This window comes from Hirundo rustica, chromosome 2 (genome assembly GCF_015227805.2).
Source record: "Hirundo rustica isolate bHirRus1 chromosome 2, bHirRus1.pri.v3, whole genome shotgun sequence".
Lineage (NCBI taxonomy): Eukaryota > Metazoa > Chordata > Aves > Passeriformes > Hirundinidae > Hirundo > Hirundo rustica.
The window spans coordinates 105,992,641-106,019,006 of NC_053451.1; the positions used below are offsets into that span (position 1 = coordinate 105,992,641).

At 36.3% G+C, this 26,366-nt stretch overlaps 1 protein-coding gene across 8 annotated transcripts in view; it reads left to right on the forward strand.

Moving 5' to 3' along the window:
- POLA1 (DNA polymerase alpha 1, catalytic subunit) overlaps positions 1-26,366 on the forward strand; it is a 190,931-nt gene that overhangs the window by 85,779 nt on the left and 78,786 nt on the right. The gene's annotated exons all lie outside the window — the stretch shown is intronic.

A 26,366-nucleotide genomic window follows, 5' to 3' on the forward strand; every position in this document is an offset into this window, starting at 1 on the left:
AATTCCTATCTTCTCACAGTCCAACATTAGGACAAAGCCCACCATGCTTTTTAACTTATATCAATATGTTTTGTATTTCTGATATGCTAAAGCATCATATTTTGTAAATTGGCATTTAGCTATTTTAGTCAGATTTTCATAGAGCCCCTCATGCTATTGCTTCCCTGCTTGTTTTGATTGTCAGACATTGCCTGCTTACACAGCTGCAGGATGGACATAAGTTTTGAAGACCTTCAGAGGCTTTGTGTTCTCATAACTGTTAATACACCCAAAAAAGTAAATTGTTTTTAAAAATTTGGCTTGTACCAAATTTGAATGATGTACCTAATTTGTTGTGTGTTTTCTTAAGTATTACAGAATTCTTTTGCAAACAGCAGTTACAATACTAAAAATTATTATTGTGTTTAATACTAAGTGTAAGTGTGTTAAAGTGTATGTTTTGTGTTATCTTTCTTCTGTACTGGTTCTTATTGCAATTAGAGGTTTTCTAAACCCATTTCTGAAAGTGTAGTAATTTCTGAAGGTAAAAATACTTCTTTTGAAGATCTTTGCATCAAAAGGAGCACAAAACTTTTTAAGGCTGTTTAAATTCAAGCGTTATTTCACGAGGTCGAGATAGATTGTTCCTTTTCATTGCAGTTCCAGATGACTTGGATAGGTGAAATCACCAAGATGTGAGATCTCATGTTACTTTATTGCTAAGTCCAACTGTCTGCAAAATTATTATATTAAAATGTTATTAAATAATGTGTCTAAGCATATATATTTACGCTGACTCTTTTTGTATGAAAATTGCTTTTTAGATTTAATGTATGTACATAATGCTAATAGACAGTGCCACATGCTAAGTAATTTCAGGCATATAAAGTGTTTGAAAACGTGCAGAAGTTATGCAATTGTAAACTTGTGTGAAAAAAAGATGCCTTTAAGGGCAGGAGAAATTCTTGCTGCTGGTAAGAACAAAAAGTGATGTAATGTTTTGCTCTGCTCTCCTTTTATTTTAGTTGGTTGTTTTGTCTTCTTTTAAGACCAAGCTATGAACCAAACTGTAATGTTTGAATATTGAACATTGTAATTTGCTTACATAAATCTATAAAGTATCTTACTACATGGTATATTGGATAATTAAGATAATTAAAAAAAATGTCCATGTAAGTAAGAGCTTCAGGTTTGGGGTTTTTTTAGTAGTGAGAACTTACTTTTCATCTAGTTAGCTATAATAAGGTTTCAAACTATTTTTTGACTGTAGAGTACATTCAGACTCTGGAAATGTGAGATTAATTTCCAGATTGCACATTAATTTTCTTTTTACAAACGGGCTTTTCGTGGAGTTGGGTAAGTAAACTTTTTGTCATGTTAACTCCTAGAAAATCAGATGCTGAGACTTTCAGTTTATTCTTTTCGTCCAGTACTTGTAGTGACTGTATAACAGCTGGAGTTTAAATCCATCAAATGGGTGTTTGCACTAATATATGTAATCCTATAAGCTATAAAGACACACCCAGAAATATTATGGCAAAGAACTGTCTGAGCAAAACATTTAATAAAACTTTCAGCCTCTTATTAAATAGTCTCTTATTGTAGTAATTGCATTTGAAAGGCACAGAAATACCAATTTCTAAGGGTCAAATATATTGTCAGTCCATTTAAAATTTTTTTTAGATATTATTTTGTTTATATATTCATGAAATGGCACATAATACAAAAACGTAAAATATGGAAATGTGGTTTTTAACCTGTAAATAATGAGCTGCGTTTTATGAAGACAGCCCTATCAAGAGCCTTTCAGCCTGGTGCACAGCTCACTGAGATAAATAAGTGTACTTTTTTTCCCAGTGAGCTTTGAATCAGATTTTTGAGTGTTTAAGTGTTCAAGATGTTGCTTGTTTTTTCCTTTAGTCTATTAAAATGCTTTTATATGTGGCTGTATAAATTTAGGGACGGGGGGAGTGCCATAAAATCTAAAAGTAGAAAATCTACTTGCTCTTTTTGGCACGTGAAACTGTATTAAATAAATAAATACAATCACAATATACTACATTCCTTTAAAAAGATGCAAATGTAAGTGCATAAATAGAATTTTGTGAGTCTGCTACAATCCCATTGTTTTTGTAAATTACTTGCCTTTATATGAAGATATCGGCTTCTGCAGTCGCTTTTTGCCATTAAACATTGCAATGTTTTCTATTTGACTTCTAAAATATATCTACCATTGCTCTGGTATTTACGGGTTTCTTAATGGTATTAACAATATCAATTTTGATAAGCTTACTTTTAAATGTAAATCTATTTTAAAATGGCATGGAAAGATTTTGTTTCTTCTCAGAAATGCATTTATTCTATGAGAGATTGATCCTGTTGTGTGCTGGTTTTTTTTTTTTTTTAATTCTGCTTCAGAAGAGCAAATAGATGAAAAGAGAGAGAAACGCTAGCTAATCTAAATTGGGAAATGAAGAGGGCTTTTTTAAGCATGAAAATTTCATCATCTTGTCAGCTGGCAGAATGCCTGCTGTGTGGATTCACAAAGGCTAAGAATTACACTTTCATGAAATTTTCCTCACTAACTGCCCTGGTTAATTTGAAAGATAACCCACTGTTCTAATTCATTCCTCAATTGGGCGGTGCAGGTTTTATCTTTGATCTGACAAAGCATTTGTGTTAATCGTTTTGGCCCTCTACTAGACACTCTTGGGATTGTGCTTTTACAATAAATGTGTCTGTGATAGCTCTTTAGTCTATTATACTTACAATAGATCCATAGAACTGGTAATTAATTCTGTACTGCTTTGGAAATGGGGAAGAATAGGTGTAGCTCTGTCAAGTGCTTCTGGGAAGTTTGTTTAGCTAGTTCATTTTTGAAGTGTTACCCTCAGCCATCAATGAAACATCCATGCTAGGGGAATGGATAAAAGCTGAAATATACAAGCATAAATGGAAAAACTGACCAACTTTTTTGCTTAAGCAGGGTGTAATTTCATTTATAGTAAGTGGATCTAATTATTACCTTGGAATCTGTTTTGTGTTTCCCACTGGAGTATTCTAACGCTCATTTTTGAGCACTTCGTAAACAAATGCCAGCTCTTAGATCCCCGTTTAAAAAGTCCTTTAAAACTCAGTATTCATGACAATAAAATGAATCCCATATCTTATCCAGCTGTTGAGGTGTTAGTTTTGCCAACTAAAAAGAATTGAATGAAAGCCCCAATATCATACATATGCCATTTGAGCAGTAGCGAAATCCATACAGAACTGGTTGGGCTTGGAAGCTGGTGTCCCTGCAGCAACAGTTTTTTAATTTTTTTTTTGTTTTGTTTTCTAATACATGTATACATCTGTAGTATTGTTAGTAGTATCTTTATAGACTGAGATCTGCTTTTATATAGATGCTCTTTCTGTGCTGTCTGATTAATAGTGTGTGGCATCTGTGGAACTCTGTATGTTTTACAAAACACATAGAATTATGTGAACTTTAAAAGGATTTTTAAAAAAATACTGAAAATATCTTGGTCCAACATATATTGCACTGTTTTTGTTTCTCAGTCTTTTTCTGCTGGACCATTGTAACCCACAGACAGAAGTGAGTTTGAAGGCTATTGAACACTGCTGAATAACTTTATACTGTTCAGCTGTGAAAATTCAGTGTTCAATAGCCCTCAAAATTTCTCATTTCTTACCTGTGGTGGGGTGGTCTATTGCTTGCACATTAGGTCGCAGTATAAAAGCATCTTCAAGATCTTTGAATTACTTTTATATATATATATTTCTGTTCTGACTCTTGTATATGTGTTCAAGGGATTTGCATTAGTATTTTGTGCACTTAAAAAGGTAAAATATTTATAAATAAGGTAACATTATAACAGGCCATGGCATTCACACAGGTTTTGGGATTGCGTGGCATATTTACTTCAGAGAAGAAAGATGACAGGGCTCATTCTGAAACCGAAATTTCCCACACCTCAGTGGAGTGTATTGCCTAGAATCCACAGGTGTGCACCACGTGAACAGGTGAAAATATGATTGTAGATGATGGTGATGACTTCTGTAATCGTATTCTCACAAGTATCATGCATTGAAAATGTTTTTTCTTGGTAGCTGGGTAGGGGTAAGAAGTCTCTTTGGTGTGAAGGAAAGGTGTCTTGTAGTGGTAATAGTACAATATTTTATTTATTGCTGTGCTAATAATACTAGAATTATGTGGGCATGTGATGAAGAGTAGTTAGGGCCAGAATTGTGACACCAGCTGATGTAGCAGGCAGGATCAAATAGCTAGACTCTACCTTCAGATGACGTCCAGTGATTATTTTCAGTCCTTTCTGTATGTATGGAGAAAGGTTTCTGAGTCTTTTCCAAGTTGGAACTTGCACTGTCATTTTGGTTTATACATACGGAAACAGATATTTATTTTTAGTACTGAAAACTTCCAGGTCAAGGCAGAATTGAGAGCGATTGGAATGAAAGAGGAAATATTAATGTGATTCCATTCACAGTTTACTGGGAATCTGAGGCAAAGAATGGAGGTTGCCACAGATTATCAGGAATTTGCTCTTCCCCTCCACAGCAGTATTTTGTGATCCTCTCCTTGACTGAGGATGACAAATGAGTTTTGTTTGGAATCAAGTTTTGGTTAACCAGGAGGAGGTTAGAAATACCTTGATTATTGAACAGGGCAGTCAGTATTCTACCATATGAAAGTGTAATACATCTGTCGTAATTAATGTTTATTGAATAATAAAAGATAGCCCTTTTGGTCATGGTGCGTAGTGCATTTTGGGGATGAGTAAGCAGTTATTTGTCACAGCACTCATCGAGTCCATTAGCTGGAATCGATTCGCTATTACTGCAACTTCTCTATGATCTGCCCTGTAAAGGAATTGTTTGGTTCAGACTTCCAGCATCAATATGATTTTTAGTGAAGTGTTTCAAAGTAATGATCGATATGTCTTTACAAAGGGTTTAACTCTCCTCATTGGATTTTACCAGCCATGACGGACATGCATCCATCTCGCTGGTGGTTGAGAGAGGCTGTGTGTGACTCTATGCGCTCCAGATTTTAGCCACCGAGAGTGAGTTAACGTAAGCAAAGAAGGAGAATCTGTACTTAGTCCCCAGCCTGGTACCTTGCCAGAGAGGGCTTAATGACACTAGATATCTCTGTCAGCTCTCTGTAGAAAAGGCTCCCCAGGCTGGCCACCACATGGATCAGGTTCTAAGAAACATGGATTGCTTCAATAGAGTAAAACTAACTTTGTAATTTCCTCTGTAGGTAGAGTGCAGGAATGTAAGGACTTATTATCACAATAATTTGTCTGCTTAGGCTTATAAATGGCAGTATTGTGAACACCGTGTTACAGGAAGTGTGCCTGGAGGTAAATATGGTCGTGGTTATGATTGCCACCAAGTGTGTAATGTTTACCTAGGTGATTGAATCACTCATCTAATAACAAGATGTTGCTGTCTTCAGAGGATTACAGAAAGCACGGTCTTTGAAGGTACTCTGTTGGAACTGATCTGTTGCCCCGGTCGGAGCAACGATGAATTTCAGCAACACTTGGAGAGCAGGTTTGTGTTGCAGTAGAGGGATGCAGTTGTTGCTCAGTGTGTCTGAACTGACTACAAAGTGTGTAGCTTTGGTGTACCAGTAGCACCATTTGTTATGAGATTCTGTAGCCAAGAATTTAAAATCTTGGGCAGATCTGTGCATCCTGTGGAGAGATCTGCCACAATGGCATTACTCGTGGTGCTTGAGAGGGAGTGAGCAAATGTGTCCTTTGGATACCTTGGATTGACAGAAGTGCTACAGAAACTGTACAGATTTGGAGGATTTGCTGCTTTGAAGTCTATTTTAATAACAAATAATGAATCACAAGAGAGTTTATAAAAAATCACTGGTCTTGAATGGATAGTTGTTCATCTTTCTTCTTTTTACAGGAGTTTTAGTGAGCCGTTTTAAATTATTTTAGGTTTTTTATGTTCAATTTAAAATTTGATGGAGAATTATCCCACCAGTCTATAATTAGAGATATTGCAAGAAGGAAAAGTCCAGGTAATCCAAATAAGGAATAAAGTAATTCTTAAAACCACCACCTCTCATGGAATTCTGATGTAGTTAATGCCTTATACTATAGTAACTTGGACCAACCAGTTACTGAAATACCAGACCAGGCTGAGTCCGTATCAGTCTACAGAACTTTTAACAGAGATAGCTTGCCAGATTACATATGTGCACAAGTTCTGCTGGGCTTGAATGCTTGGTGCTCTTGATGTGTGTGCAGCCAGGAATTCTTACAGTGCCCAAGCACCTTGCATCCATCAGGCCATCAGAGTTAAAATCTGGTTTTCTCTGGTCATAGTTCCTTCCATAAGAATAAGCTTGCTTGATGTTCATGACCTAAAAGTGATGTGCTTATCAGAAATGTTTTCTTAGAAGTCACTGTTGATATGGAGATCTGTGGTCCAATGCCAATTCTGGAAGGTGAAAATTACTTGCTTTAAGCCCTTTTTGAAAAACCCAAAAGCTAAAGTGGCACCGTCTGTGGCAATTCAGAATTGAATGGACATAAAAAAGGAAAAAATATGGATTGTTTTGTAATAACTGAAGTAAATCTGTTACCTATCCTAAAGTGTCTCAGTCTTTATCATGAATTTTTCCTTCAGCTTCAAGAGTAAGCTTAAAATAAATGTTACGTATTTGGGAAACTAAAATGTTTTTCATTCAGTCACTTTCTTTTGGTAAACAGTTTGTTTGATGCTGTCTTTCATAGTCCACATTCCTAAAGATAATTGAATAAGAAAATCATGGAGCTGGGAAGCAGTGGAGGGCATACATGAAAAACTTCATCTATGTTTGCCCTAAATTGCTTTTCCTTTTGGCATATTGGAAATGACTTTTGCAGGTGTTTATTTTTCTCCTACTTTTAGATGTTAAAAGAACTATTTTCATTTTTTCTGGTTTCAAGCAGTTACCGTTGCCAAAAATAATTATAGCAATGTTCAGTCACTCTTCTAGTTCTTGATAAAACACTCTTAGAAAAATTAAATAAGGTGTTCCTCAACAGAAGTTATTTCAGTATTCAAAATCTTGTCATAAGGAAGCTTTGTAATTACAAGATAATTTTACAAACTTCTATTTAAGTTCGTCTAAGCAGCTGTTTGGTTCTTGTTGGTGTTTATTATTTGGTGCAGCGAGGGAAAAATGGGTGAATATGTCAGTATTTGAGAATTGAACTCATCAAATGGAGAGTACTTCAGACCTTTCAGCTTGGTTCCTGGAATGAAGTTTGTATATGTGAAGAAACCTCTGGGCAATGAGTCTGGGCAGCACCATTTAGCTAAACTCTTCTGTCTTTGCGTGCTCATTCATCTGCTGTGGGAAGGAGAAAGTGACCCTTGAGCTAGTGACCCTTGAGCCTCCTGGGGAATTACTAATTTTTCATTTATGGTGGCCAAGAGAAGCAGTACCAGCTATAATGCAACAAATTTTCTGTAAGATGTCCTATATCCTAGGAAGCACCATGGTCAAGTTTAGCAGCCTGTGCTGTGTTAGAGTTGACATCTGTTCCTCTTCCTGACTCATGGAACCTGGAGTTCTACAGGTTTGTTTGAAAGGAATAGTTTTAAGAGCCAGCGAAGTTTTGGATCATCTGAGATTAAAAAGAGATGTTACTTTATCTTAATTGAGACTGTTCCCATCTGCAGGAAGAAATGGCAAATAGTGTTACATTAGACATGGCTTCATAGAAGGGTTTTGGATTTGCTTCAAAGTCTTGTTCAGAAGTCGAGTCAAGCTCTACAGGGTCTCTTTTCTGCAGAGTACCTGCAGTATTTCCTGCACTGGATTATGCACAAGTGGATTGTTTTTCTTAATGCCCAGGCATTAAGCAAATAACTGCTTTGCATGCCTCCTTTGGGAGATAGTGTGATTTGAGAATCTTATTCCAGTGTGCATAGTCAGATAGTAACACTGTGCTTCAAAGCAGTTGTTGGCCCAGTATAGCATGTGTTATGTTGACCTCTGTGGAGAATCCTGGAAGCTTATCAGTCAGGTTGGCTAGATTGGCCTTCAGATTCCATTTCATCATATGGCATCTACTGATGGGCTTTGCTTCCACATTTTACTGATCATTAGTTAATCTATTACTTTTATTGTATCAAACATGGGGATTTTGCACTTTCTTTTGTAAATTGAGCCTGGTGAAAGGGCAGCTCTGCCTGTGGTTGAGTCTGTGCATTCTGTGATGCACGCTGTTCTAAAGGTCTTTTTGCGGCTACAAATGAACCTCTCTATTTCCATGCCGTGCTTAAGATTATTGTGTCTTCAGTCTGCCTGCAGCTGCAGCATCCTATAACACAAGACCAAAAAAAGAGGTCTGTAGTCCTGCTAAAACTCTTAGAGCAGCTTAATGACAGTCTTGTTCACTTTCCTCTGTATGAAAGAGTTTCAGGTATCCAGCTATCCCCAGTCTAGGAGGGTGTGTTCGGCTTTGAATCTATAAATGTATGAGACAAACATTTCTAAATGTGTGCCCAATTTCTACATGAAAATTAAGGCTCTCTAGAATTTGACAAGTTGATGTTCTCCTTTTTTGCTGAGCAAAGTCATTAGCTTTGTAAGTGATATCTGGAAGAGACATCACAAATCCATGACTATCAGCAATGGTCTCCTGATAGGAATGTTTATGCAGTGGCTGAAGTAATTCCATCTAAAAATAAAAATCTCTGTTTCAGAATTGTAGCAGATATGCCTTGCATGTGTACCTTCCACCTCCTGTGGAGCAGTTGAAACCAAAGGTCGATGTTTGAAGATCCGTTTGGTTTTTATACTGGACCAGAAAACAAGACCTCTTTGTCATGTCTTTTCCCTTTCTGTATTGGTGTCTCCAGGTCAAATGTGGAGAATAAAAAATTATGAACTCCCAAACAGATCTATCTAATTAATACATCGCCTCTACAGCAGTATCATCTCAGACATTGATTTAGCTGGCATTTTTCTTGTATTTTTTTCATTTATCACTTACAACCACCTGTCTTAGAAGATTATATACGTGCGCATGTTGGAGAGCATTTTTGTAATAATATGCTGTCCTTACCTAATGAAAATTTGGTCAGCCTAACAACATTATTCCTTTTACCCTCATGTGATGGAAGTTACTGTATTAATACCTTCATTTTGGATTATGTGTATTTATAATGTCTTTCTTAAGATGTCTGCATTAGCAACACTTAATTTCTGCACTCTGACTTGAATGTGAAGTATTTAGCATTGTGCATACTTTATAGTTGGTGTGTTTTAATTGTTTAAGTTTTTAGAATTTACTGGATTTGGAAGAATTATCTGAAAGGACAAAACAGGAGGTGGAGTCAAGTGGAGGTGTATCCCTCATCAGCTCTGCAGTCAGCCCCCATTCCTTTGAGTGCAGGGCAACCCAGCTGTGAGGATTGCTGGCCACACTCACTCTCATCAGAGAGAGAAGGAGGTGGGGGGTGGGGAGAGAGAGAAAATTAGCAAGACAAAATTCCTTTCTATCAATCCTGTCTTTACACAAATTCAGACTTCTGAGTTCCCCATACGTGAGTGTGTAACTTAATTTCCAAATTACATGATGAAAGCACATCTGTCCCAAAATTAATACCTCTTGAGAATATCATAATTGTATATACTGAAAATAATTAGTATCTGTAATTTGCAAGTCATAAATGTCTAATTTTTAGCGAAGTTGTTTGTTTCCATTTAAGATAAATTCTCAATTTAATATCCAAAGCAACATTTGACTATACTACAGAGGGGCCAGAATTGTTTAAAAACAGAGAACCCCCTGGCCCCCCAAAATACAGAGACACAAAATGGCATCTTCTAGGTTCTGTTGCACAAAAAGACATCAGATTTCTGCAATAAGCTCATAATTGCTATAATAATTTTTATTGGATAACATATTTTTTCTCATACTGGGGCAATTCAGGATGGATATTCTTGCACTAGAGCTAGCAGATACGAAGCTACCCATTACTGACCACCTATCAAGCACAAAGATTGAATGTAGAATTTGGATTTGGTAGAAATTTTCTTTATGTGCATCTACCTGTGCATCCATCTGGGTATGAATAACGTCGTTAAGATTAGTACAACTATTTAGAAATATTAGATAGTTTTCCAGTAGTTCATGCAGTGTTGATGATGCTTTCTCACATCATTCTTGAGTATTTGCATGTGGTTTTTATGCTTTCTTGAAGAAAGCAATTAATCAAATCACACCCCCCCCCAACTGCTTTTTGCATTTCTTTTTCTTTCTGTGGTAAGAGATCACCATTTGTACTGAGTTGTTCCTTTAATGGGGCATCTTTTGAGGATCAGCTTGTTAGGATTTTTTAATTTATTTTTTTTAACCCCCATCAGTTAAGTAACAGAAATAAACTGAACTGCGATATGATCCTTGAGAGAATTTTATGTATGATTAAACATAAGGTGGTTTTGGGATCTAACATCCTTTCTCCCTCCCCAATCCCCAAGTAAAAGATACTGAAATATCTTGTAGAGAATTCATAATTTAAATTCTGTATATTCTGATTTGTCTTTGGAGGCTTCCCAACAAGAATGAGTCAGGCACACTAAGATTTGGAAAAGAAGGCTTTATTATCCACTAAGAAATGGTCATGGATTTCTTCGAGGTCGTATTTTCAGTGTTTGTCCTGTGTCCATTCCTGAAGGGCTGCATGAGGCTTGTGGCAGTGTGCCACCCAGCAATCAGATGTCGCTCAGAAAAAGGCTTGAGTAGCAAATACCTGTGAGGAGTATCTGAAACTGTAGTGAAAATAAGGAAAATTATCTAGGGAACAATAATTTCACTACAAGCTTTCATAATGAGACGTACATGTAGTTTCTATATAAATTAAATTGGGTCTTTCCCGACACAGATCTGTGCATGAGAAGCCAACATCATAACTGAGGCTTAGTCTCTCATATTGATGGGGTCAGTGTGATTACTGGCCATTTTTGGTCTTTTAAAGACAAAAAGCATCTAGACAGATCTCTTTCCATCCCATTCTTTTCACCCTAATTTTAACTGTAGGTAACTCTTTAGCTGAAAGGTTTCCAGCTTTTTTGTGGTGAGTCACTGAACTATCTGTAACAGATCAAACATGATACAGCACTTAGGAGACTGATAAAAATTGTTTTGATAGGAAAGAGTTTCAGAGGCAGCACAACATCTTTAAAATAGATTCGTTAGTGGAAGAAAAGGCAGGCTCATAGAGTCATTGAAAGGCTTGGGTTGTGGACAGGGTTGTCACCTACTCGATCAGGTTGCTCAGGGCCCCATCCAGCCTGGCCTAGAACAGTGTCAGGGGTGTACCTCTCCCATTGTCTTGGTGGTTTCCTCAGATTAATTCTAGCAGACTTCATTAGTTGCTACTAGAACATTCCAGCTATGCCTGAATAGTGACACTAACAAAGGAGCTTTGCTTTTTATGTCTCTGAAGTGTTTTGGAACTCTTAGGGAAGATTGCCTTTGGATTATAAAAGTTGTTTAAAAAGTCCAAGTGCTACATATTTAATGAGTACATCTAATTTGACTTTGTGGGCAAAAGTCAAGTTTCTTCACAAGAAATCTGTAAAATATCTTGCAGGACAAAGTTGTCTGATCTTATGAGATACCAGCACACACAGAGAGGTAAACAAATTCCTTCATTCCCCATTCTGTTCTGTATTGTTGCTTTCCATACTGACTGCTCAGTCAAGTTCTTCCATACCTTTCTGTTATTCTCAAACATTTAAGCATATCTAATAGAACTATTTAATTATTGTAACTAATGTTTTAAAAACCATAAAATTTTAAGACTTTTTCTGAACAGGAGAGTGGTAACATAATTCTTCCAGTTGCTTAGAAAGTTACTGGGAAGTCATTAAATGGAGAAATGTGTTAACTTTTATAGGAAGTCTTTCTATTGAAGAATTCTTTGTTGCATTGCCTAAAGGCAGATGTAGGCTTAATGTTGTTTCCTCTTACTTCCATTTTTTAACCCAACATCCTTTTTCTGGAGAAAAGCTGTATTACAACTTTTAGATTATGAAACTCTGCTACTTCTTCAGAGAACCTTGGGGCCAGCCTCAGATATTTTATTGCTTTTACATCTTTCACCAGAAAAAGACAAGAATATGCTTTCATTGAACTTCACATGTTGTTTGGCCAATTTTGTGTAATCCAGTAAATACAAATTGTACCCTGGTTATCCATCTATGTCTGTCAAACAAATTTTAATGGATGAGTGAATGAGTCAAATTCTGTGCATGGAAATATACAAATATGCAAAATATGGGTCTAATTACAAGGCTGCTGAATTTACACAAGGTCAGGTAAACAAGGCACTCTGTAATGATTATTAATTGTTAATAATGCCTTTGGCAAAACGCATTTCTGCTTTGAACACCTAGCAGCTTTGCATTTTTAGTTATATGAAACAGCCAGATTAGTCAACTGTTGAAAAAGATGAAAGACCTCACCTCTGTAATTGCTTCTTAATTTTATCTGAGTAATGGGAAGGATACCCTTCTGAAAAATAAAAGTACATTCTACAGTTACATGTGGAAGTTCCACAGTAAAGATCAAATAAATGCATTATCATTCATTCCTTGAATAAATGAATACATTAATTTACAGATAACTTGTTTCTTCATAAGGTAGTCAGAGAAGCTTTCTGTCTCATCCTGTGTGATGAAGAGCCATTTTTTCTGAGTCATCGTTATCCTTTGAAACCGTAGGGGTTTTTAAAAGGTGTTTGGTCTGTCCTAGCTGAATTCTGTTGCCCTTCACCCTCATCCATGTACCTTTTAAACTTACCCTTCTTGGTCAATTGTAAATATTTGTCATGTGGCTGTAAGACAGAATTATTTGCAGGAAAGGAAGAAAAAAGGCTGAAATGGGAAACATGAGGTTCCATTGTTAAATGAAATTAAACCGTGCAAATAAAAATTCCTTTTCTTTATATATTCTAATACTGGATTGTAAGGTTGAATGAGCAGTTTATTTGGACAGGAAGGGTGAGGGGGGTTGTAGGTAGAAAAACATACCTATAACACATTTCCTATTTTTGCCTGCTATTTTCCCCTGGTGTTGCAAGTCCAGTTCTCTCCTGTTGCAAACTGTGCAGCAGCCAAGGCTTTCTTTCAGCAGTACTCCTTGCTTTCCGTAGCACTGCCACAATCCTAAACTAATGTATTTTGAAGATAAAACAAGTTTGAACATCATGAGAAATAAAGTATTCAAATTTGGTTTAAATACTGAGAAAATGGTTAATTTTTTAATGTTTGTTAGGTCATTGTAGGCCAATGACATAGACTGGCTAAGTACTAAACTATGAGCTTTCTTTAATTAAGGGATTTGCTCAGTGTAGTGTTGGTCTCTAACATTAGCTGGATGCTTAATGATTGAAGGAACTTCCTCCAAGACAATTTTTCCAGTAAAACTTTTGGTGAGAGATGCGACTAGTTAGTTAGCAGATGACTTTTCTGATAAAAGTGAAGTGTTTTCATCTATATGACTGTGTAAGTCTCTGCAGATAAAACTTCTGTCTGGCACTTTGTGTCAAGGAGTTCCAAAAGCTATTTGAGAGTTGAAAATATTTCTGTTTTTCACTGCTGTGGTTTTGTCATCTTTGAAGTTTCACTGCAATTCTGTTTTGAATTGCAAAGAAAGGTAAACAAAACAAGTTTATCATCTGTATACTGTATTGTCCACAGTTGTAGGCTCTCTTTTGTCAACTTCTATTTTCATGGACTGTCTTTTGCATTCCTTTTATTCCTCTTTTGCCAGGATAGTGGTGAGTAAATATCAGCAAGCACTGATGTTCTCCTGAGTGAACCATGGTTTTCACGGGTACACAAAGGCCATACCTATTTATCAAAATCCTTTTCTTCTTCTGTTTTCTCAATATTCAAGTATAGAATTGCTTGTAGATTGTTTGTAGCACTGCATATGATCAGACTTAGGGCAGCTACTATATAAAACATCTTTCAGTTTCTGATATTAATCTTCTATTATTCTGTTAATCCTGACTTTCCATGAGTCAAAATTTGCCCTTTTTTGAGATACATGTGCCATACTTGTTGTTTCTCTCAAGCTGCTCCCGTTGTTTTCAAATGTTAGCAGAAAGTGATGTTATTTCACTGTATCTCTTATGTTTATAACCATGGAAAAATTTACTCCATCATACTTCTTTTTATTTATAGAGCTGGTTTTGTTGCTGTTCTTTACACTGGTTTCTTCTGTCTGGTTTTAGTAATGTGCCCAGAATTGCAGACACCATTTCAAACAAGGCCTCTCTACTGCCTTTATACAGACAAATGATTTCTTTTAGCCCTTTGTTCAGTTTTTTTTTTCCCTCTGCATTTTTCTTTTCATTCACTATTCCTTTTGATTAATGTATTATTTTAGCATAATTTTTGCCTTTCAGCATCAGTCTCTTACTGTGAGCTAACATTTATCATTCTCACATCTCTTCTCCATCCTCCCCTCCCCAATATGGCCAGTATTATCTGTGCTGTTTTTTATATTTATGCTCTTTTATGACTTTCTATTTGTCTGTTGCATTTCTGAATCTTTTCTATTTTCAACTCCTGCAAGAAGTTATTCCAATTTATATGTAACTGTCACCTAAACAGTTTCTACTGTTGATTGTTTTGGCTCTGAACAGAAAGCCTGGGTGGTAAACAGCCTTATAAGCTTAGCAGAGGCTAAACTTTTCCATCTTTGAACATGAGGAACTCTCAATTCTGATAGGAATTATTTGTCTTTTTTTCCTACATCATTGTTAGAGTCAGTCTGGATTCTTGCTGGCAAATTGAGTCTGTTTGGGTCAAGCTGACCTCCAACAGAAGTTTTGTCATTTTAGATTTCTGCGGGGATCTCATTCTTACTTTTCTAATATTTCTCTTTCATGCCATGCTACTTATACCAGTACATACATTCTACTTGGTTAAGTTTTGTTATCTTCTGTAAATTCTTTAAATTATCACCCTTTTCCACTGTACCTATGAATATCCGAAGATTTTTTGATAATTATGAAGTATTCCTTAATTTACAAGTGTGGTACTTATTTTTGCTGTGGTACAAGCAAAAAAAGTGTAAGTACATAATTTGATCATTTGGACCAGGTTTAAGGCAATTTGTGCTACTGATTGAATTTTGGAGTTTTCAGCTTTTTCTTTTGCTAATTTCAGTAAAGGTATAGGGTACATTGTTACTGATGTATTTTTGTTTTATTTTTTCCCTTCAACTTTTATGCATATTGGGAAGTTCAGTCTGTTTTGCAAACACTTACTAATGCTATAATACATTTTCCTATATCTCCCTTCTCAAATTTTTACTGTTATTGATTGAAGATTCAATTGAGAAATGTGTTTAGAACCCTGCTTTCTGTGGTAATCATAGAAGTCAGTGGGAAGACAAGAAAATTGTATTGAAAGAAATTGTGTGCGTGTGTTTTGTGTTTCAGCATAGATTATCTCTGCCAAAATAATAGCTGTCATTTTGTTCTTGTTATATTAGTGGCCTGTAGCTTACTACTACCCCTTTTGCCTTGCTTTTGTCCATTCGACTATTTGTGAGTAGAAAAAGAATTTCGTGAAGGGCCATAATTTGGGGGCTTTATTATGCTAATAAAATCCATATTTTTGTTATCTATTTAAATTAAATACTCCAAGATGGTGACCCCACTCTACCCTGGTATCAAACCTGCAGACCTTAACATTCAGTGACTTTGAAACTTGAGTTCTGTTTAGAATTTCACGTCATGCCTGTCGCAGGAGAAAAAGATGGAAAATGTATACGCTGAGCCTATAGGACTTCCTGCAGTGCTTATTAATCCTTTATGGATCATTTGAAATGTTTCTAGTTTATTTAAGCTTTGCTGCTTGTATCAGATTGTTCCTGCAAAAAAAGGGAAAAGTGATCATGCTTTGAATTTTTAAAAATGATCTCACTTTCAAGCAAAAGCACTTTTATGCTCCATTAGAGTTGAATTTGCCAAACTCTTACATCGCATTAACACAAGCTTTACTGGATAGATAAACGTGTTGTTCAGGGACTGACTAGAACTTTACCAAACTGCATATTAAGATTTGTCATCTTGCAATTTTTGTCTTGAATATTTTCATCATGGAAATAGAGGGATCAGATGAAATTATTTCATTAAGAAACTGTGCAGCAGAGTTTTTATGTATTAACAGAGGATAGAATTTGATAGTTTGGTATAAGACTGGAGTCTTGTTAAACTCCCAAGGGTGTGATCTTTTGCAAAGAACCAGTTAAAGTTTATGCACATAATTGAGGCTCTGCTTTTTTTGTGTTTTGCTGCTGTGATAGAGTTGTAGAATAAATGCATTATGATTTATAGGTTGTGGAAAAAAATTCTGTATCCACAGGCAGGAGATGAAAACTCTGGGTTGAATTATCTTGGTGGCAAATTAAGGACCAGTCTTCCACATGAAGTGCAGTAGCAAATGGGTGAGCTTAGCACTGAATTCACTGCACTTCACAGGGATAGAGAGGCCAGCGGATCCCTTTGGGAGTGGTCTGAAGGTTGAGATATCCATGTCTTTTTTCAGGGATCATCTCAATATGTATTTTCTCAAGATACATTTTCTTTGTTTAACTAGTGATAATATTTATGAATGGTTGTGTTCTCACTGTAAGTGCTACTTTCAGGGAACTTTTTTTGTTGTTGTGTTTGCCAGTTAAAACAAGATCTTTATAATAACGAATGTATTATATCTTCTAGTTTTACTATTTCTGTAATATTTTAATACGCTATCTGCCCAGAATGATTTTTTTCAGGTATGGTTTATATGAAAATTTTGCCTTAAAAATCAGCAGCTTTAGAGGAAAATGTAAATTTCTGTGGTGTTAGTCTCCAGAAAGTTTTTTGTAAGAAATCACATTGTGTTAAAATCTTAGCTTATCTTTTTCAGTTTCTTTTGCTCTGTGTTTTTCATTACATAAAAGAGTGGATTAGTATCAATATGAAGTAAAAACACCTTTTATGTGTTTATATCCTCTTACAAAATGCTTATTACCATAGTAACAGAGGGGGCCTATTAACTTAGTATATTTCTTTAAATATTGTTAAAACATACATTAAGTATTCCCTACATATTACACCCATACATTATGTGTGTGTGTGATCTTTAATTCCGTTTACAAAACCCCCCACAACTGGAAAAAAAAAAAAAGAAACAAACAAATAAAACAACCAAAACCCAACAAATGAAAACCACCAAAGGAAACAAAACTATTTGGAGTATCAGCTTAAAGTTTCACACACTGTTTTTCTAAGGATGTGTTAGACCTGACTTGAATTTCCATCCACAGAATTTTTTTTTTAAAAAAGGAAATTTTAATTTTATGTGGTTGTTTGTGGATATGTGTCACATATGTAAATGCATACAGATATATGTATACGCACACTGATTCCATCTAATGGAATTTGGAAAACAACTGGAAGATTTTTTTTCCCTGAAATATAGGCTAAGTAATTTGAGTTGTTGCTAGTGTTTGTTTTTAATTTGTTTGCCCTCCTTTCCCATCCTCTGACCCTCTCTCATTTGTCTCTATCGCCGTCCTCTTGAGTTTTTGAGAAATTATTAACACCTGAGTTGTGCTAAAGCAAATTCAAAGGGAAAAAAACCCCAAACAAACAAACAACAAAACCTTAAAGATCGGCATTTGAAGAGTGGAAGAATTGCTTCAAAAAGATCAGAGGTAACCAATCAGAGAAGTCAAGGTAAATTATTCTGGTTAACAAATATCTGGGAGATGAAGGACTGCCAGGGGTGTCTTCATTCTGCTGCAGATTACACTTTGTAAAGATAATGATCTTCCCTGAGCCGTACATAAACATCTGGATTGGCTTCGGTGGACTTCACGCCTATACATATCTCGTAAAGCAGGGAGAGAAGAGAGAGATTCTACCTCAACCTTTTCCATGTTCCCCTGCTGGACGTCTCTAGGCAGAATCGTGCCAACCAGGCCAAAGGGCTTGTTGCTGATAACATGGGATGTGATGAGAGAGGCAAAAGCATTTTGCTGGCTCATGTTCACTGCAGGTTCAGCAGTTGTATGCCATCAGCAGACTCACCAGGGATATACTGTGCTCCATCACACAGATCATTAGTAGATCATCCTGTATGGGACTGTACCCTGGGGCTACACTGCTGTTTACTGCTTTCCAACCAGGTTCTGGTCCATTGGTCACCATGCTGGACCCAGACACTGAGCCAGTTTTCAATCCATCAAGGTTTTCCAAGCACTGGCTGATGTTATTCCTTTCTTCTCTAGATTTAAGTATGCAGTGCTGCCTGTTGCTTTTCTCCCATGAATATACCTACTTGTTTTTCTCAGGTCACGTCTCAGTCCTCTTCTGTGACGGTAAGAGACTGCTCTTCGAGATCTGTTGCTATTATTCTTTTTTCAACACCTTCAGACATAGTTTATGGCTCTTCAGCATAGCATGTTTTTTTTTTGTTTTTTTTCTTTTTGACTCTTGCCACCACGAGTGCTCCAGTATTATTCTCACCCATGTGTTTAAGAAATTCAGCTAATTTCTCATACTCAGTTCTTCACTATTCAATCTCCACATCTTGCTAGGTCTTCCTTTAAAGCTGATGTTGGATAACTTGTCTGCTATGACTCCTTTTCAGGTGGTAATTTCTGGCATACAGTATTTCCATTCTGTAGATGTGAACTGTAGTCTTTGTTCCCAGTGTGTCGCTTTTGTTTTGCTGAACTAATGTGTATTTTGTGTCAAATAAGCAAGGTTTTCCAAAACAATTTTTTCATGCTTATCATTATTTGCTGTTCTGCTTTTGTCATCTCTGAATTTTGTCTAAATTGATTCCTCTCTTCTCCTAATTAGTGGTGTAAAAAGAGTGAGTGTAACCTTTTTGTTGTGATACCCCAGCATTCCATATTGACGAATGCTTACTTGACTGTCATCACTTTGTGTCTTGTGGACGACTGATTTTTTTCAGACGCTTCGACATGGCGCCTCTTAATCCATTTCACATGTATTTCATTAACACTGTGCAATACTAATTTAGTGCAGTGTCCTTTGAAAGTAAATCAAATGTTATTCAAGAGATTATTTGTAGTATAGCTGCCTTTCTTGACCAAACTGGTAATCTTACAAAAAAAACCCCCAAAAACAAATGAACTGTTTGAGGCTTTTCTATATAAAAACATTGACTGATGTTAATTCCATTCCTGTTCTTAAATTCTTGATCACTTGAAGTCTGTATCAGTATTTCTGTTGTTTTTCCTCAGGTTAATGTTAGACTGATACGTAGGAATAGTTGCATGGATTGTTCTGATTTGCTTGTGTAACTATTTCAAGGAAATTTGCCATTTTGGTTGATTTTGGATCTCAGTCTTTTGAGGCAGCTTCAAGGGTTGGCAAATTCAGCAAGTAGCATTGTCTTGGCTCTAATAAGACTGTTGAGTTCCAACATTTGTTCTATGAATATGCTGAATTTTGAGAGCCTATTAAGTATTTTCTTGTTAGCAAAGCAGAACATAGTTCTTCATCCTTATTTGCTACTATGCCGTTACTGTGCTTTTCCAAAATACAGGGAAAAGTTGCATTTCTGCTTTTTTCTGCTGTAAACTATTTTCGTTGCCATTACATTATTGCTTTGTTTCTACATTCTTAGTTAATATCTAAGAATGTAGAATATTTATGTCAGCAGCTGTCAAATTCGAGTCTCTGTTTTTTATACTTATATTTTTTATATGCAAGTGAAAATTTTCTTGTAATTTTCCTTACCTTAAGAGAGAGGACTTTGGAAATATTGTTGTTTGGAACTGTTCTTTTATCCATATGAAATATAATGAGGTCATAACATTAGTTTCTAAGTAGTGACAGTCTTCTACTCCAGACATTTAATTTTTCTTTACCTGTCATAATGAAATTCAGATTTTTTTTTTTTAAATTCAATATTCTCTAGATTTTAGAAAATAATAGTTCTAGAAACTTGGGGCAACATGTATGGTATGTCTACTATTAACTCAAAGAAGCTACACCATAGCAGCAAGTTTTTTTTTCTAGCAGACAGCATGTAACGAGTAACCCGTTCTGCTCCCAGGAGTTTGCAGTTGGGAAGCTCTCCTGGGCCATAACATCTCAGGATGGAGCTGTTGGCTTTAAAGGCCTTGCAGCTCTTGGTAGCAGCCAACCTTTATAAAAAAACAGAAGCATAATGCATTTGAAGGATCATACTTTACCTGCTGATTTTATGCAGCTTGTTCTTACTGAATGTGCTTTACTAAATAAAAAATTTTGAGTGTTAGGTTAAAAATAAACAACAACAACAAAAAAATCACTGCAACAGGAGTGTTATGTTATTTTCCTTTCTGTGTCTGTCACCAGAAGCAACAGAAAATAGTCAGCCTCTTCCCCATTCTCATGTTTTTTAGTTCAATGGGTTTATGACAGGCCTTTATTTCTGTTGAGTTGGCTTTTTTTAATGCTTACACAGGAGCATCAATTTTAAAGGTCCATCTGGTTACTTTAGTTGATGTCCAGAATAGTTTAAGAGATTAAAAAAAAAAAAAAAACCCACACACAAAACCCCCCTACTTTCTGCTGTTGTCCCTGAACCCTTGTTTTTCTAATGTTCTTCATACTAGCCTCAAAACAGATTTTAATAAAATTTACCATGTATTGCATGGGTATAAGTTTTGAAAAAATAAGTTTTAAAATTTTGAAACATTGCCACATTTTAGGTGTCTGCCTTGCTATTCTTCATGCTAAAGTTGAGTCGGCTGAAATTTTAACTTAAAATGGATTAAGATTTTTTTTTTCAAGATTAAATAAAACATGTTTTTTCCATCTTCAACTAATCCACAACAGCTCTTCAGGGATGCTGTTGTTTCTTTCTGACTTCACTTGGCTGCTGGAGATCTGTTCTTTATAGCAAGTAGCAGACACACTCAGCTTATAATCCTTTGAAATTCTTAGTTATTAATAAAAAGTATATAAAATCTCAAAATTCCATCTCCCTTTGACCTCTTGTCTCAATCTCCAGTTTGCATCTGGAGCGGATAGCGTGCCATGTATGGATATATTCCTCAGAAGGCATTTGTTGGTAACATGGAGGTGGTTTGACCCTCAGTACCTGCTGGAGGAGTGAAGAGCTGAGCAGTCTGACACTAGTGGGAAAGGCCAATTAAATTAAAGTCAGTAGGGAGGCAGAGCAAGAACACTCTTTTTCAAAAAGAACATGCAGGTCTAAGGCAAAGTTTGAGAGCAACCTGAGGAGATTGGAGGAAAGAGTTGTGGGCAAGTGTGGTGAGGAATTACAAAAATGGAAACCTGAGGAAAAGCCAAGGAGGAAGCCTGACCATCCCATAATACTTAGCAAAAGGTTTTTTGAGATTTTCAAGTGTCTTGCTTGATGCTTAGTTTAATTAATGGTAGCAGGAAGAAAAGTCTCATTTAAGGTGGAGTTAAGTAGGGCAGTATATGTTTATTATCTCAGAATAAAGTATGCTACAGATTCAGTTTTAATTATTCCAAATCGAAGTTCCAAAAAAAGTAAGCTGCAGTTTAAATGTAGACATCTTGGTATATGAACCTACCTAGTGAGGGAGAGGGGAAATCTGATGTAATATAAATCAGTTCAGTTGAAGCACACAGGCATGCTTGAATTATAATCACTTGAGTATTTTAAGACATTGCAGTAAAAGCAGTGTTTATTTTGTGCAGGTGGCCTTTCCACACCCAAAATGTAGGTGCTATGGCTTTGAAGTCTTTAACATTTGGTTATGAAGAAGAGTAGATGTTTTATCCCTCTTCCCTCCTTTCTGTTGGTTGTCTTTTGTCATCCTAAGAAAATCTATCTAGATTTGATAATTTTACAAAACTTAAGGGAAAATTGTAGTGTGGAGCAGGAGCCTAAGCATGATTAATAATTAAAAACCAAAAAAAGCCCACGAAATGAAGAAACCAACCCAAAAATGCTGGCAAGAGTTGACTGTGGATGGGGAGAAGAGACTAGAACATGGCACATGAGATTGGAGCTGGACCTGAGTGGATGTAGATGAAACTAAAAGCAAAGAAGCTGAATTGAGTGGAGTTGGTTGAATTAGAATATTCATATATGGTATCTGCTGGATAAGCACCTGGCTGGGCAGATGGGCTCGAAATAGCATGAGGTTAGAGGCAGTTGTGGGTAAAGATTGCCTGTGAAAGTTTGGGCACAAAACCCAAGCAGTTATATTGGAATGTGGTTGGTTTACTAGAAAAAGAAAAGCACGAGAAAATTCATAAATATTTTCCTGCCTCTGCTGTTGGAAAATACTGGGCAAAATGCATTGCTTTCAGAGAAGATAGAAAGTTTTTATGGGCTGCTCTGCTTATTTCAAGAAGCAAAATCTGTGCATTCCTTTAAACCCTGTTTTGAAGAAGAGGAGATTTTTAAAAAAAAATATAGAATAGAGATCTTGATACTACAGAGTTGGACATTTGAAAGTTGAAGATCTAGAGTGAATACTGCTTACTTAAGTTTAATGCAGATCATTTATGTATGGTGTTATCCCATTCTGTCTTTTTCTCAGTGTGTACCGGTGGGACAGCACTCGTTAGATGAGCAGCTGCTCTGTATTTGTTTCTCCCCGTTGCATAGTGGATGCTCTTTACCTTATTGAATGAGCTCTCCGAAACTTTGCCTAGGATTATTTATTTTCTCATGGAGTTTTCTGTGGCACGCTTACTGTGGGATCAAGTGGCTCTTAAAAATCATCTTTACAAGAGCTGTGTGTTAAGCGACAGGTCAATTATTATTTCTATTTGTCGAAGAGATGAGGCATAGAGGAATGAACATCCAACGTGCTCACAAGTTTGGGCGCCCAATTTGTGGATCTAAGGACTTGTTTGTTATTTCAGTGTATAGTACTGAGTAACTGCCTGGAGAAGAACTTTCAGGTTGCAGTTGGGTCTAAATTGATTCTTCAGGTGCTCATTGCTTGTGGGTCCGTTCAGTGATCTGGAAGTGACTTGTCCAGCAGCACAGAGATCTGTGTAGTGGCAGTGGTGCATTTCAGCGCCCCAGGGCCCACGTTCACTTGACTTTAGCACTTTGTTTTCATCTCTTTCATTTTACTGCATGCTCTCTCCAGTGTTCCCTGCACGCAGGGATGCAGCAGTAGCTCTTTTTCACTTTGAAAGCCTGTTTTATTGTAAAGGCAATCCAGTAGTTTAAAAAGAATTAAAATATAGATGTGGCCCTTTAAGTTGACATGTGATTTGTATGTACAGGGAACTGAGATGAGGATTACCCTGGCTTCTGATTGCAGGCTTCTTGAGCTTAATGTATCTCATCCACTCTGTATGTGAAATTCTATTGCTAAAGGGTGCCATTGCATTTCACAAGGAACATATGCATACATCTGATGACAGGATTTGGTCTGTATAAAGGCATAAGTTGTTTTTATTAATGATATAATGAAAATTAAGCTCTCAACCATTCAGTCAGCTCACTTTGGCATAATAAATGCTTCAGCACAGAACTTGTGTTCCAGTAAAATATAGCAAATTTAATGTGACATCCATTGGTAACATGTATTACACTGTTTTCAGCATTTTTTTTTTTTCCTTAGGCAAAATTATTTCTCTGTATTTCCAAGACATTTCTGAAAATTTGGTTTTATTGTGCTTTCTTGGAGTCTTACTAGAAGCCTATACTCTAAACTATACTGGAACAATAAGTTCCTTACAATTGTAAAGAAATAAAGTTTAAAAATACTCCTTTATTGTGTATTATAATTCTATTCATTGGAAAATGTTTTAATACAGTAGTTATTCTGTTAGAAGCTACCCAGTCTGATAATTTTAAGAGATTTTTTCTTTTTAAGCATCTGTTTCCTCTCTTGATTTGGATTTTAATCATGACTTGACTTAAGCTTTCATGTCTTATTTATGCTGCCAGGAGAGAACTTGAGCACTAGTTTAATTAATTATTTGCTGTACAACAGCTGCTAATATTAAAAAGAGAAAAAAAAAAAAAAAGCAAAAACCACAAAAATGCCATCTCATCTTTAGATCAGCTACAGACAAAAAAAGCAAAGGCAGGGAGGATGACTGTAGCTACCCTGTCTGCTTGGCACCGTCTTCCTCCTCCTCTCTCTCTCACTTTCAGTTTTCAGTGTAATGAAGAGCAGGAGAACAATATTCTGTAATTAAGGATTCCATTAAGTTGAAGAAAAGAGCAAATGGAGTTGTTTGTTCTCCTAGCTGAAAAAATTTGTCTGGGGTGGGGGTTAGTGGTAGTAGTGTAGAAAGAGAGAGAGGTGGGTGGAGAGACTAAGTCAGGGCTGTTTGTTGAATATACTGTTAAGGACTGTTACCATCCTAATTAATCAAGTTAGAAATTACAGCTGTAGTCGGTTTCCCCCCAATTCTTGTTATCAATTTTCTTCTCTTTTGAGACAAAGCAAATATAAATTTTGTGTTCATTTGTCATTCGTTCTTTGACTTCAGCATCTCTGAAAATAACAATGTAGCACAAAAGACCAGTATTTACCTAGTTGTAATGTGGGTTGCCATGGTGTTTTGCAAATTATTGCAATTATGTTCACCATGCGAGTCGCCCTTGGTAACTGGCGAAAAAACTGATAATCCTGTTTTGAACAAAAGGTCAAATTGCTGAATAGAAAGTCTTGATTAACTAAAAGATGTACAAAGTGGAATTATTTCCTACCATTCAGAAATAGTTCTTGATCGGGTTTGGGGGAGGGGGTGAGTAAGTACATCTGATTACTGAAGTACAAAGCATTGAAAGGATGTTGTCTTGAGCCTTTCATGTAGTCTTAATGGTGGCTTTTTTGTCAAATTTACCCATTTGCGGCATTGAAAGAGGCAGCTGCATTTAAGCTTGAGAGATGGTGCTTTTTCAAGAGTTCAGTGCATGGAAAGTTCTCAGCAGTATCTGCAGTTTACTATTAGACCTTCGGCTATTAAAACTGATGTGCTGCATTTGAGCCCATAGCTCTTGGTGCTTGTAAAACCCTCTGACTGATGATCTAATAAAGTGCTCTTACCGGACCATCTCTGATCAGATACTTTAGGGGGAAAAAAAAAAATAACCACAGCGCTGAAAAGGGTGGAGGTAGAAACACATGGCTGTACTGAAAAGTTTGCTTTTGTAATCTGTAGTGGAAATGTTAGTAAATAAGACTGCATATTCTGTTTAAATATTTTAAAGGCACAATGTATTGTTCCAGAATTCGTTTTTATTTACATTCAAAAAGCAAAAATCAAGCAGAAAATACTAAAAGTTTTTCATAATGACCAGTCTTCAACAGTTATGTACAAGTATATAGAAGAAATGGTTTCCTGCACTTTAGTGCTGTGAATTTCTTTTCATCTTTCCTTTATCATTCTTGGGGGGGTGACAGGGGAAGGGAGGGAAGAGGTAAGGAGGATTAAGGAGTTTTCTTTTTTAATTATTTCTACTTTTTGTTTTTTAAATAGCTACCTGGAAATTAATTCTTAAAACTTTGGAGAGCCTGTGTGAGAGCAGCATGAAAGCAAAGTAAACCTGAACAAGTTTGTGGGTTTACATTCTGCATCACCTAGCAACCCCCTGGCTCAGCCAGTTCTCTTGTCTGCCCGCAGTCCTGTTTACAGACCATTCAGACTGCTCTTCGAAACCATGAAAGATATTCAGTTTCATTAGTGCCATTCTCAAGGAGAAAATAATTAAACTTAAATGAACAAACACTGCTTAGTGATGCTTTAAAGTTCTCTAGTTTAAGGTGACCAGACTGTTGAGACCCCTTTCTCTGCCATTACCTTTAACTCTTTTGAGCTCCTCTGAACTTAGATACCCATGTATGTGCGTTAGTACTTCTAAAGTTTTTGGAACTCTGTTAACTCCTTCAGCATTCAGAGATGTTCATTAACATATTGCAAAGATAAATGCTTCACATAAACAATCTTTTTGTCTCTTTACCATCTTGAAATACATACTAGAATTGATGAACCTTGCTGTAGGTGCCACATACATGAGCAAAACCTCTGTGTGTTCTATCTTACGTCTGATGTCTTGCAGGAAATTCAGCATGACAAGTCTGAAAAATTCAAGGACTGTACAAAACTCTGAGGGGAGAAGGAAGATAGCAGAATTGTGTAATAATTGGGGGCAGTGAAGTGTTTTTAGCTTTCTAACCAAACTAGAGGCATAGTCTTTAAGAAATATTTTGAGTTCTTACTGTTAGTATGTCGCTAGACTCCTTGACAAGCAATACATGGATGGGCTGTATGAGCTCTTTGTGCTTTGTTGATAGTTGACAGACAAAGCAAAATTCTTTCTGAAGCAAGGTACT